This window comes from Rattus rattus, chromosome 3 (assembly GCF_011064425.1).
Source record: "Rattus rattus isolate New Zealand chromosome 3, Rrattus_CSIRO_v1, whole genome shotgun sequence".
In the NCBI taxonomy this organism is placed as follows: domain Eukaryota; kingdom Metazoa; phylum Chordata; class Mammalia; order Rodentia; family Muridae; genus Rattus; species Rattus rattus.
Genome location: NC_046156.1, coordinates 28,451,841 through 28,465,776, shown reverse-complemented (window position 1 = coordinate 28,465,776; position 13,936 = coordinate 28,451,841). Strand labels below are relative to the sequence as shown.

Genomic DNA, 13,936 nt, shown 5'->3' with positions numbered 1-13,936 from the left:
TTCTCCCTCTCTCAGCAAGACTTAGATGCCCATACTTCTTCATCTAGTTAGGTGATTCTCCCTGCAGGGCACCACGTGCTGATGTCATTGCTCAGGCAGTCAAAATGGTGGGTTATCAAGCTTCCCTTCTCTTCCTAAGAGGCACAGACTCACAGCAAACCTCTGGTTTTGACATGGACCTCTAGTCCTCATACCAAACTGCTCCTGCTCCAGAAATAGCCCCTGGTTATTATGTGCAGAAATTGCAGTGTAGACATACCTATTGGGTCAGATCACAAGAACATCCATAGTTCTCTGAATTTTTGGTAAGTTTTGGTTTTCTGTGATGCTCTCTGTGCGGCAGCTAGAAGTGCTTTGAGCAGTAAGAGCTACACACTTATGTGTAGGTCTAAGGAAAAGTATTCAGAATGCAGTTAGCACTTACAATGCTTTAGTAAAATATCATTAGTATGTTCTCCTCTAAGATTTAAACCTAACAAGTCACCTGTATCAGCTTCCAAGCATGATGTAACTTCTACTAATGAAGCTTTAAGTCCCACTGGACAGCTTCTACTCATGTCAAGATATTGAGTGGCACTGCGGCTTCTTTAGGGATAGAATGCCATACAGGACATTGCTGTGGCCCACTGCCACAAGAGGCTATTTATTGCTTCTCTCCCTTGGAACCTGGCAAAGCACCTTCAATCACTATGGACAACGCATCCTTCTGTAGATCTTCATGACAGATCCAGCTGCAATCCCAAGTCTTGTGTCTGAAATGTAAGGTGTTTTCACCATGGAGAGAAGGGAATAGCTTTTGTCACAAGACTTTATAGGATAACTGAAATATATCCTCTTTAAAGAAACAACTGCAGAAAAAAATAGTCTTTGATTTCATGAGCAGAGTTCAGCAGCGATGAGGAGGCCAGTACATCTCCAAAGCACCAGCAGAATGAAGCACTTTGGTGAATAGAAGTTTCTCAAGGGAAAAGAAATTGAAATGTCTTAGAAGAGTCTTTACAGTAAGTAGAGAAGTATCCTCCAGTCTTGACAAGTAAATGAGAAAAACCGGATTATACTCTTTTTAACCATAGGATCACCAAGTATGTGGGAAAACCAGAATGATGAGAGCCCAGAGCAGAGTGAAGATTAAAACAATTTTCTGTGAGAGAAACAGAGCATGTTTGCAAAGGAGAACTAACTATGAGGCTCACTCTATGTTGCCCCGCACTGGCTTTGACAAGTGTCTGCTGTCTTGAGAACAATCTCCTGTGAGACACTGTGGGCAGAGGTCAGTGGACCTGACATACCACTTAGTAGGGATTTTAGCCAGTACAATTAACAGCAAACATTCCAGGGGAATTAGAGACTTGCAAAATTCACTTTCTATGAGGAAGAAAAGCAAATGATGTCTGACCTGAGGCAGGAACACTGTCACTCGTTAACACAGACTACATATTCTTACAGTAACTGGAAGGTCGATGTTTATATTCTACTTGGATGTAAGCCAGTCCAAGAGGAAGGCTAGAGCAATAGAATGGACAGAGTGGATATATTAAGAACTCTTGCGCCTCCCATCAGTGTCCAGGACATCGGTGGGAAGTCAACGTGAGATGTAAAGAGAGGGCTGGATTCCTGATCAGGTTCCAAACAATACGGAGTCTCCATTCATAGCCAGCCTGTCTGTCAATACTGCATAGGGCTCAACATACATACAACACAGATCCCGAAGCAGCAACTCCTAGGTGGTGCTGACAGTCAAACAGTCTCTGAGAATGGGGAGAGAGGATTAAAGATAGAAAAGGCAGAAAAGAGATGCAGAGCCAAGAAATAGACTTGGGATGACTGCAGGTCAATACCACAGCAGGCAGCAGGCAGGCAGCAGGCAGCAACATTGAGTTTATTTTCACAGCCTTTTTATACCTCATAGTACCATGGGAAGCAACGCTATAAAGAAACAGAAACAATTGCAGAAATACATGCGATACATCTGTTCTTAAACAGAGGCCTCCCTGTTCCTTCCACCGTGGTCAATCCAATGTTCAGCCCTCACCTTGACACTCAGGTGCACCTCCTCCTCTCCTTCAAGGCCTCAGTGGGCCAGGAAATCTACCCATAGGTTCTGACCTGCCATGAAGTTGCCTGACAGGTTTCTCTCTTTCTGCATCAGAAGAGCAGGCAAATGGCCCCTCACACTAGGTCTCTGTCCCAGGACTTTAATAGCATAAAGGTAGCAGAATACAATCATTACCTTTTGCTTCAAGCTACAATATCTTGCAATTATAGGACTCAGAAAATGGAATAAAATGTGAAAAATGTGAAAGACCAAAGGTGATGGTCTTTTTCCCTCTTTGGAAAGTAAGGATTATATAATGAGAATTTTACTTTTAAAATAAATACCATGTTTGATCCATACATTAGGGCTCTAGATGTATTTTTGGGTTTTAATAGTCTGTATATAGTTTATGAGTCTTTTTAAAGCACCAGTAAATGGAGTATATTCATCAAAGAGTATGAATTTGCACTCTGATGACTTAGTTTTACATAGATCCTGGAAAGAAGAGAATGATGGAATACAGAATACGAAAGAGTTGACCAGGCAAGCAGACATAGCTTTTAACTCATACCATGTCACCTTATTTTAAAAGGACTATGAAGGGCCCTATGAAGATAGACACTTTCATAACAGAAAATGACAATGCAATGAGGATCTGCATTGCTCAGGTTTATTACTTGCACATGTGTTTGACAACTGTTTGACTCTTCTGTAATTTTTCTTCATAGCCTCTGACATAATCATATGTATCAGCAGGATCTGAATGTTATCACCCAGCACACCTCTTATCCAGTTTCCAAGCTATTACTTATCTAACACAGCAAGGTTCAAGCCTGAGTTGTAAAGACAAGTAACTCCTTCCCTCGTACTAACATTAGGATACAATGAAGGAAGCCTGGGAGGAGAGTGAGAGAACTACACACCAAGGGGAACTGGGCTTAAACCTGTTCGAGAGGAAGGTGTCCCACACTAGCAGTCTGCTTTACTGGTTATAGATGGCAGTACACATGTGAGGGACAGTGGAAGAAGCCGTTTTGTTCCTGGTAAGTGAACACAGCTGAACCTCTGGAGGAGGGACACGGGAAGGCGTGCCAGGTGACAAGGCAGAAAAAGACACAAGGATACAAACCACAGCAGCCTGCATCAGCCAAGAACTGCACAAAGGAAATGAAGAAATTATGGAGTCTCTGCTTAGATATGAAAGGAAGAAACTGGAAGAATTCAGGAAAGACCAGAAGAAAGCATCATCAGGTCATGGCAGAATCTAACACAAACTCTACTATCCAAAAGGAGTGGAAATTCGAGGCAAACAGGCAGAATATTCAAGCAGGGGAAAGAGCAGAATTCTTCCTCACACAGTAAATGCAAGCAATTAATCACCCAAATCTAACGTCTTTAACAACAGTATGCTATCGAAAAAAGTTTAAACTATACATGGGATGTGTCAGCAGAAGAGAAGCACATGCAGATTGTAAATCTCCAAAGTGCTGACTGCAGGGATTTGCCATGGCGCTCACTGGAAGACATGAGATGAACCACAGAAAGTATTTCTTATGTGCATCAAGTATGTTAAAGTGTCTTCTGACAGGCTGAGGTAGCCTACGTTGGTCTTGAGTTTGCTATGAAGCAGGGGATGACCAGGGGGTCCTGTCCCCCTACCCCCTCACAAATGCAGAGATAACTGGGTTGTGCCTCAGAGTAGGCTCAAGTTTCTTTTCTATCACAGTTCTGTTTACTCTAAATGACATCAATACACACCTGTCTGAGAGTTCTCTCTCACCCTGCTGACCTGACACAAAAGCCTGACCCCCTAAAACAAAGATGGTCATGTGAGCTTTTCACCAGCTCCTAGTACCCTGCTCATAAACTTTCTCAATAAGTTCAAGCCCTAATAATGTCATGTTGACCACGACCATTGTGAGCCAAGCAGACATTCTCTTTTTTAAAAATTACTCAACTGTAATTTTACAATTTAGGGATAGAGGTCCTGTCAAAAGTTTTAGAAAACACAGCCCTCAAGGTGAAATATGTTGTGAGCTCCTCCAGTTCCCACTCTGCCTTGTAGAGGTTCCTGTCTGTGTGCCAATGCATGTGTTTCTTCATCCCTAGTCAAAGATTTTCAGAGTTCGTGGATTCAGGCAGATCTGTCGGCTGTGTTCCAGAATTTCCCAGCATGCCACCTGCTGTGGCTAGGATTGTTTCCTCTTAATTCTTTAACAGAGAAAGTAAACACAATCGAACCGCAAGGCCGTTACTAAAAACTGGCTACAGAGTACACGGGGGGGGGACGGCAGAAACACCATTTACACTGAGGAATCTGACAGCATATAGGTGAGAATGGGGCAGCCAGGGAAGTGTGCTTAGAGCAATGAAGATCTGAGAGTTCCTGCACTATCTTGGGAGCAAGTAGTCAATTGACCACTAGTTTGCAATACTGGCCCTTGCATTATTATCTATTCTCCCACTACCAAGCTGCTCCAGTGTACCAGAGCACCAAGGCAGACGCGGGCTGCACGCGGTGCCCTAGGAAGCCTTCAGGGCACAATCTCAAACGCCCTCAGGCCAAAACTGCAGCCTCAACTTTCCCAGCCAGTTCAGCAAAACAAGTCCAAGCAGCTTCTTCCGCCCTCCCACCCCCAGATCTGCTCCCTCCGAGACAGAGCCCGGCTCCCCGAACCCCAGGCTACGCTGCTCCCCGGACCAACCTCCATGTATCGGACAACAGAAATGAACAGTCGCACACGCTTTCCCGCCAACTTTGAGAAAGACCCACGAGTACAGACCTGAAGTCAGAATGGGATTTCCCGGAAGACTCCTTGCGGTCACAGTGGTGTAGACTACATCTCCCAGAAGTCTGTGCGAAGGAAATTCCGGAACCCAGGGTACAAGTCTTCTTCTCTTCACCGCATTTGCTGATTGTAACCCGCCTTGGAGTGTGGGAAGACAAAGCTCTATCTGGAGAACAACTATGGGTAATGAGCTTGGTTTCCGACCCCAGAACCACAACAGAAGTATGGATGTGAGTCAAGCCTTTGACAGAAACATTTGGCTTACAAGTAATTTCTAGTGGTAATTTTAGTATTACTACTTTCTGAAAAAAAAATGTTGACTTAATTAATTAATTAAAATAACAAAGCAATACACTAATGAATATGGGAAGGAAAGGTTAACTTTTTAAGATGATGTTTGAAACCAGCCTTTGGGTGCCTGACTATGCTTCTAGATCCTCAGTGGCTTCTAACAAATGGACTGGAAATACAAAGCTAGCCTGGTTTTGAGAGATAGAGTTTTAAACTAGCTCAAAACTCAGCAACAGGATCTGACTCAGGAAGACAGATAGTTAAAAATGCAGGAGGACTGGTGCTGACTCACTGACCCTCCGGATGTCACCGGACGTGAGTAAATGAGTAACAGGTTCTGTTCTGCCCCTGTGGTGTTTGTTCAAGCCCCCATTGTGCCCTACAGATAATGTTCCAGCCATTATGTCCTGCAGATAGTATTCCAGGAAACCAGGGCCTAAGCCTAACCAGATGTGTATCAGATGCAAATGCTTCGTCAAGTCTGACAAACATTTACCCTAAAGGACAGGAATCAAGATCTGTTCTCAGGAGAATGAGGGCTTGACATTTCCCCTGATTCAAACCCTAGAGTCTTAAGAACAATTCTGTGACTTTGAGAGTTTCCCCTTGTGACATTTTTTATATTTCCTTTTGACGTCCCCTCATCTCCTGGGGCTTGTGACTTCTTCCTTTAAATAACCCTTCTCCCAGCCACTCAGGGTCAACCCCTCTGTCTCCTGTGTGGGATATGTGTCGACCCTGAGCTCCAAAATATACCTTGCCACTGCGTATTGCATCAAGACTGGTCTCTCGTATGTCTGGGGTCTGCAACTTCCCAAGACTTGAGTGAGGGTCTCCCTTCGGGGATCTTTCAGTTTCTGCCCCAACAAGCTCGTATACTCTTGCATTTCCACTTTTCAAATATATAGAAACAATTGCCCCAGGGTATTGCTAATAGTACAAGTGCATGAACACATGCTGTTTAAACAGACTGAGAAAGTTGACTCTGAAGCTAAAATTTGGCATTCCCATGTCACACCCAAGCATGTGTGTCTCTAAGGTTCCTCTAAATCTCCTGTCCTGAGTTAATAATGCCCCTGACTCTCAAACATTGAAAAGGAAATCAATACCAAAGAAAGCATTGAGTAAGAACAACTCACAGGCTTCCTATGTCCAACAGAGACTACTACTGTTTATCTGTTGGTATAAAGGTGTCTGTAATAAAAGCAGGTCACATATCCAGTCATTTCTCCAACGTGTAGTTTGCACTTCAGACATAAATACACAAGACTTCAAGTTTTACTATGGAAACAAGAGTACACAGAGTACAAACATTTTGAAATGGTATCCACCCTCACAGCCATAGGAAAGTAGCCTGCAACAAGGATTTCCTTCCAGATGCCTCAGAAATCAGTGTGAGCGGTGGGGCTGCTCACAACACAGCCAGGTGATCACATGAAGCCAAATCCTTGACCATTTCTTAGATCCTGTGAACCTGCTAAAGGCCGGTACTAAACTTCAGATGCAGTGCAGTTTACTATCTCCAGGCTGTGGTTAGAGCCTGTGATGGTTTGTATATGCTTTGCCCAAGGAGTGGGCACTATTAGGAGGTGTGACCTTGTTGAAGGAGGGGTATCACTGTCAGTGTGGCCTTAAGACCCTCACCCTAGCTTCCTGGAAGTCAGTCTTCCACTAGCCACCTTCAGATGAAGATGTTGAACCCCATGCTCCTGCCTTGATGATAATGGACTGAACCTCTTAACCAGTAAGCCCCAATTAAATGTTGTCCTTATAAGAGTTACCTTGGTCATGGTTTCTCTTCACAGCAATGGAGACCTTAACTAAGACAGAGCCACAGACCCAAAGTAGCCTCAAAGACTACAACAGCATATACTATATGGGTGCTGCAGTGAACACTGGAAACTTACAGATCAATACTTCACACCCATAATGACCTCATTCTATTAGACCCAGGGTGATAGTCTCTGCACTGTCCCTACTAATTCAATCCTAAGAGTATGCTCAGAAGACCTCATAATTTACTGTATGTAGAGGTCTTTGTGTCCCCATATTTATTGCTCCTTTATTCCCAAAAGTAAACAACTTGTATCAACATAGATATAAGTGTGTATTACACACACACACACACACAGAGGGGAGGGTGGGGGAGGGAGAGGGAGAGAGAAAGAGATGCTGTTTAGCTCAGAAACACTGTAATCATAAAATTTACAGAAAAATGGATGGACATAGTATATATGATATTGAGATTACTTAGTCTTAGAAAGGTAAACACTGCATGTTCTTCCTCTAGGTATTTCATCTAGAGAGTACTATATGTATATATGTGAAGAAATTTGCATGCGGGTACAGTATGTTGTAGGCATATTGCTTTTGTGCACTGTGTAAATATTATCCTTGTATTATGCATATGCTGATTTCTCTGCCCCCATATATGGATGCAATCTAGACATGGCCTTGTAGTGCTTATTTTAAGCATCTCCTCTCTCAATTGTGTATAAACATTCCTCCACATTTATCATCTGACTTGTTAATAAGAGCTGATCACCCAACAGCTGGGCAAAAGAGAGAATAGGGTTGGACTTCTGCTAGACAAGGGAAGGGGAGACAGAGGAGCAGGAAAGGATAGGCCAGGAGGAAGCAGCCCAGGAGAGACATCATAGAAAAACACCTGAATCCCAAAGAGCAGCACCAATACTAAAATGTAATCTCATGGTAGCTTCCCAGGAAGATGCTGTCATTGTTTGATTTTTGTGACAACCTGAGTCATGTTCTGTAATTTATGGCTGAAACGGGATAATTTGAGTATTTCCAAATTGAAGTTTTTAAAATGGTATTCACTTGGGCAGAATTTAATACATGAATAATGTGCTTTATTCAAATTTCCTCCACATTCATTTACCTCAAATTACTTCCTACCAGATTTCTGAGTTCAAAGTCAGCCTGGACCCAAGTGAGTTTAGGTCAGGGCCTAGGCATGGTGGGAATGGTAATCTCAGAATAGGATCTCACCCAATTAAACTTATTGTCTGTGTTTAGAAAGGCAGGCATATCTCTAAATTGGTTTGCAATGCTGAAAAATAAAAAAAAAATAGAAGAATGTACTTGCTGTTCTTTTCTACAAATCAGGGAGTTGAGGTTGGGGATGCTGATAATGAAAAGGGAACCTGAGGTGGACATTTGAATTGATATGTAAATAGAAGACTGAGCTTTTGGTCTTCAAGAGATTTGCTATCCAAAGAGGGCTAGAACTTTTTCTTTCTTTCTTATTGGATATTTTTTAAATTTACATTTCAAATGTTATTCCCTTTCCTGGTTTCCCCATTCATAAACTCCTTATCCCATCCCGCTTCCCCTGCTTCTATGAGGGTATTCAGCTCCTTCAATCCTTTCTCTAACTCCTCCAAGAATTGTTTTCTAGCCAAAGAATGCTGCTTGGAGAGTGAACACAGGTTTTTTTTTAGAAGTTTCTGACTTTGGTCAGAAAACCAGATGTTATTTAGAGAGCTTTTAGAATTTGTCTATCACAAGAGAATTGTCGAGAAGAGAGCTGCCTCTAGGGGGACCTGTCTATAAGAGGGAGCTTTCTGGAACAGAGAGATGTCTTGTCCAGGAAGTAATCTCAAGCAGGCTACAAAGCAAAGATCTACATTGTATCTGGAAAGCTGTCTGGAGCAGAACAGAGGCTGTCAGCTTATACCCACAATTTGACTTCAAGTCATTTGTTTTGCTGCTTGTGAACACCCCTTCCTCAAAACTCCTTCCCAAACCGATCCTGGCCTTTGGTACAAATCACCCAATTAAAAAGACTAATTATGTACAGCCTTTGGAATGATCATTAAATTCAACCAGAAGATAATTGGTCACTCCCATAACTTTGCTGTCACTTTTGCTCCATGCCACATCGTGCCATGACATTTATTTTACTCCCTGGGTTCAAGGCTGAGTAAGACAACTGTTACTCCTGTCATACCATATCTTGATTGTCTACTACGAACACTAGCTGCTAGAGAGGAATCTTCTATCTTTCTACCACCTAATTTTAACAGCTACCATTCTTAACATTAGAATTCTACTTTTACTTTAAAGTGGTAAGTTATATGTGAAATTACAATGATTATTAAAGCCAGTCCAGACTACAGATGACCATGTATAGTGTCACACCTCAGAGAAATTCAGTAAGGCAGCAAGGAAAGCTAGGATTTTACAAGTAAAAGAAAATCTATACTCACATCAGAGATGTACACTGAGGTATTATATTATGCTTCTTTTTCTCTTTTCACTGTGGTTTTTCAAGCAAAGAGGGCGGGACCCTTCAATCTGTGTAACATTGTATAAGACTATTTCTCTGAGAAGACCTTTTGTATACTTCTTGATCCTCTCCCAGTAAGGAAGACCCACTCCTACCTTTCTCAGAAAATGGGAGACACAAATTACTTGCTTGAAGAGACTGTAAAAGGGATGAGGCATAATGCCAGGATACCCTGACCTAGCCCAAGTCACTTCATTCTCCCACTTCTTTTAGTTATAGAAATCTGATTTTTATGAAAGGCCAGGGACTAGGCCCTTGGTTTCATTTTTCCCTGAGGCTATCAATTGACAAGAGTTTAATAACCAGTTAGTTAAGCAGGACCTGGTCATTAGACGTAGCAGTTAGTTAGTAAACCTTCAAATATGAGACAAGTCCTAATGAACTGCTGTGGCTAGCTGTATTGAAAATGATTGTGGCTAGTTTTATGTCAGCATGATGCAAGCTATTCATTTGGGATGGAAACCCCAATTGAGAAAATGTCCCCATAAGATCCAACTGTAGGCAAACCTATAAGGCAATGTTCCCAACTTCCCTAATGCTGTGAATTTTAATATAATTCCTCATGTTGTGGTGACCCACAAAACACAAAAAAAAAAAACCATTTTGTAGCTACTTCATAATTGTACTTTTGCTGTCATAAATCACAATGTCAATATCGGATATGCGTGTTGGTCTTAAGGAATCCTATATAAAGGGTTATTAACCCTCAAAGTAGTTGCCACAGGTTGAAAACCACTGCTATAGGACATTTTCTAAACAAGGAATCAGTATGGGAGGAACCAGTTTATTCAAGTGGGTTCACCCTTGACCTGCTGCACCTTGTTGCTCTAAGGCTGGGCAGGCCTTAAGTGCAAACAAGTAAGCTGTACCTCTTCATGGCATCTGCATCATCAGCTCCTGCCATCAGGTTGGTCTGTTTAGATCCCTGTTATGACTCCCTTCCCAAATTGCTTTGACAATGACAACCCTAAGTAAAACAGAAGCATGGCCAATATTGATGAATCCACAGGGGAGAAGAGCCATAGTCTTCTCTATCGCCAAGCACCACATTGAATATCTCAAGCGTCTGGCCTCCAGGATTGCAAAGGGAATGGACAGAAGAATAGGTTCCATCTTCTCTGGAAGATCAACCTCTCCAAGAGGTTGGTCATGCTGCACTTTCATAGCCCAGTGTTCTTTCTCCCCAGGCAGTGCTCTGCTCTTAGCTGTACATGGTAGATTCACTGGATGGCAACTGCTGCTTGATGTTTAAATGAGTGTCCAGACTTTAGCCTTGGGTGCTGACTGTTCTCTTGGCTAGCTCTGTCTTATGTTACTTAAAATTTTCCTTGGGACTCCTAACAAATTTGAATGTCAGGGAAATGTCACAACCAGTTGAACTATGATATAAATCCAATGCCACTAGGCTAGTGGGTTAGTTAGACATAGGGTTCCCCTTGTTACAGCATCCTAATAAGTTACAAAGAGAGATACTGAAGGCAGAATAATTGGTATTTGCCTCTCTGAGGCTTGAGAAATTTAGGATATTGGTGGACTTCTCCACTGGAGAAGTGAATCCATCTCATGGTCATAGGAGACATGAGGAATTATTCATCTTACACACACACACACACACACACACACACACACACACACACACACACACACTATATATATATATATAGAGAGAGAGAGAGAGAGAGAGAGTGTGTGTATGTATGTATATATATGTATATATAATTACACGTATACATATGTGTATATGTATACAAATATAGGGGAAGTTTTCATGATATGGCCTAGAAGCTAAGGGAGACAGGATCAACAGATGTCTTGTGTCCCCTTATATGCTTACTCTAGAATGTGGCCAGCAGGCAATTCCCTCTGATAGGGTCTATGACACATCCAAGGGAAATGGTGTTTCTTGAGCTTGGGGATGCCCTGCCATGCAAAGATGCTATAAATATAATACTTTTACCTCTATTTCGCAAACCAGCTTTTTAAAAATATAATTACACTCAGTCTTTAACTTTAAGTTATATTAAGCAAACTGAGATTATTTTAAACTTGTTTAAGTTACATGTTTTAGGATGTACTTTAATAGCATATAAAGAAAACTATAAAATGGCACATATAAACTGGCCTATCCCTCCTATTGGTTAATGAAGTTCATGTACTTAGCATGACTAAGGACAAAATTTGGGCACATTAGAGATATTTAATCATTTATAAATCAATGCCTGCTAACTATTAGGTTTTAATTACCCTGATATAACTTTTCATATGAATTAAACAACTCAAATGTGAGATCATTTTTTGGATCTATATCAATAGTAAAGAACTGCATCTACAATGTTTCATTATTGACATCACATGCACACTAATCAAATACATCCTTTCTTCTGAGTGAGTGCATATTGTTTAGTTATTATTTCAATATCCGGCCAAGTTCTACGACATGACACTTGGAGTCATATGAAAAACACTGTTTAGAATTTAAAGGAAATGAGAGATTCTTCATTCTGAAACCAAATATGACCAACAATGTGTTTTTTTTTTCCTGGAGAGGCAAACACCAATGCCCATCCAGCTTAGATTAGATCCAATGTAGATAATCTCACTAAAGTCCACCTTGGTGAGGAATGTGAGTTTATGGAGCTTCTCACACGCCCAGAGAATAAGTGATTTCAAGTGACCCCATTGAGGAAAACAACAGATACTTTACCACAGCCCACAGATCAGATTCCAGCACCAAAAGGACCAAGTTACAGCTTGGCAACAGTTTCCTGAAATATATACAGTTATAGAGGAAAGAAACTCTGCAATTCCTGAAATATTCAAGCACATTGTTGAACACATTGGTGGGGAGGTTACAGCGAACAGAAGTCTCTACTGTTCTCTGATGACATTCTTACCCTTTGTGCTAGTGGAAGTAAGATGTTTGTGCTGACATTCAAAAAATAATTCACTTAGTAGTCTTCACTGTGGATTCTTTTGAATAGGATAAAATCTGAATTGTTAGCAAACATTTTACTATATTCCACACACTCATGGAGTTTGTAGTCAGAATGAATGTTGCCTTAGTCAGTCAATTAGGGTTCCTATTGCTTCTAAGAAACACTAATACCAAAGCAAGTTGGGGAGAAAAGGGTTTGGATTACACCACCACATTGTAGACCATTATTGAAGGAAGTCAAGACAGGAACTCACATAGGGCAGGAATTTGAAGGGAGGATGCAGAGGCCATGAAGGGATGCTTGTTCCCTAAGGATTGCTCAACCTGCTTTCTTTCTTTCTTTTTTTTTTTTTCCAGAGTTGGGGCTCAACCTGCTCCCTTATACAATACAGGACTACCAGCACAGGGATGGCCCCACCCAAAATGGGTTGGGTCCTTCCATCATCACTAACTAAGAACACAATTAAAGCTGGGTCTTATGGAGACATTTACTCAGTTGAAGTTCAGTCCATTCAGACAGGTCTAGTTTGAGGGTCAAGCTGACATAAGACTAGGCAGCACAGAAGTGTTTTAAGAGCTGAGGAAGTATAAACCTTTTAAAAATTCACTCCAGCATGAACTATCGTGTGTTAACCTGTAAGGTTATCAAGATTAACTAGGCTTTATCACTTAAGACATAGGCTTCCCACATGTCTTAGTTAGGGTTTTTTTTTTTCTTCATCTTTATTAATTTGGGTATTTCTTATTTACATTTCGATTGTTATTTCCCTTCCTGGTTTCTGGGCCAAGATGCCTCTAACCCCTCCCTCTCCCTTCTCTATGGGTGTTCCCCTCCCCATCCTCCCACCATTACCACCCTCCCCCCAACAATCATGCTCACTGGGGGTTCAGTCTTGGCAGAACCAAGGGCTTCCCCTTCCACTGGTGCTCTTACTAGGCTATTCATTGCTACCTGAGGTTTGGAGCCCAGGGTCAGTCCATGTATAGTCTTTGGGTAGTGGCTTAGTCCCTGGAAGCTCTGGTTGGTTGGCATTGTTGTTCATATGGGGTCTCAGGCCCCTTCAAGTTCTTCAGTCCTTTCTCTGATTCCTTCAAAGGGGTGCCGTTCTCAGTTCAGTGGTTTGCTGGCATTCACCTATGTATTTGCTGTATTCTGTGTCTCTCAGAAGAGATCTACATTCGGTTCCTGTCAGCCTGCACTTCTTTGCTTCATCCATCTTATCTAATTGGGTGGCTGTATATATATGGGCCACATGTGGGGCAGGCTGTGAATGGGTGTTCCATCTGCCTCTGTTTTAATCTTTGCCTCTCTATTCCCTGCCAAGGATATTCTTGTTCCCCTTTTAAAGAAGGAGTGAAGCATTCACATTTTGATCATCCGTCTTGAGTTTCATGTGTTCTATGCATCTAGGGTAATTCAAGCATTTGGGCTAATAGCCACTTATCAATGAGTGCATACCATGTGTGTTTTCTGTGATTGGGTTACCTCACTCAGGATGATATTTTCAAGTTCCATCCATTTGCCTATGGATTGCATAAAGGCATTATTTTTTTTATAGGTGAGTGATATTTCATTG

The 13,936-nt window shown here is 41.7% G+C and overlaps 1 protein-coding gene across 3 annotated transcripts in view; it reads right to left on the bottom strand.

The window, feature by feature from the left end:
• The window catches only part of LOC116896254 (zinc finger protein 58-like), a 43,896-nt gene extending 38,805 nt beyond the window's left edge, over window positions 1-5,091 (bottom strand). The window contains exon 1 of one of the 3 annotated variants that reach the window (XM_032897328.1): window positions 4,819-5,091. The gene's annotated coding sequence lies outside the window, so the exon portion shown is untranslated. The remainder of the gene's footprint in view (window positions 1-4,818) is intronic. The other 2 variants (XM_032897330.1, XM_032897326.1) reach the window with 2 other exon arrangements.
• Between the last annotated feature and the right edge of the window lie 8,845 nt (window positions 5,092-13,936).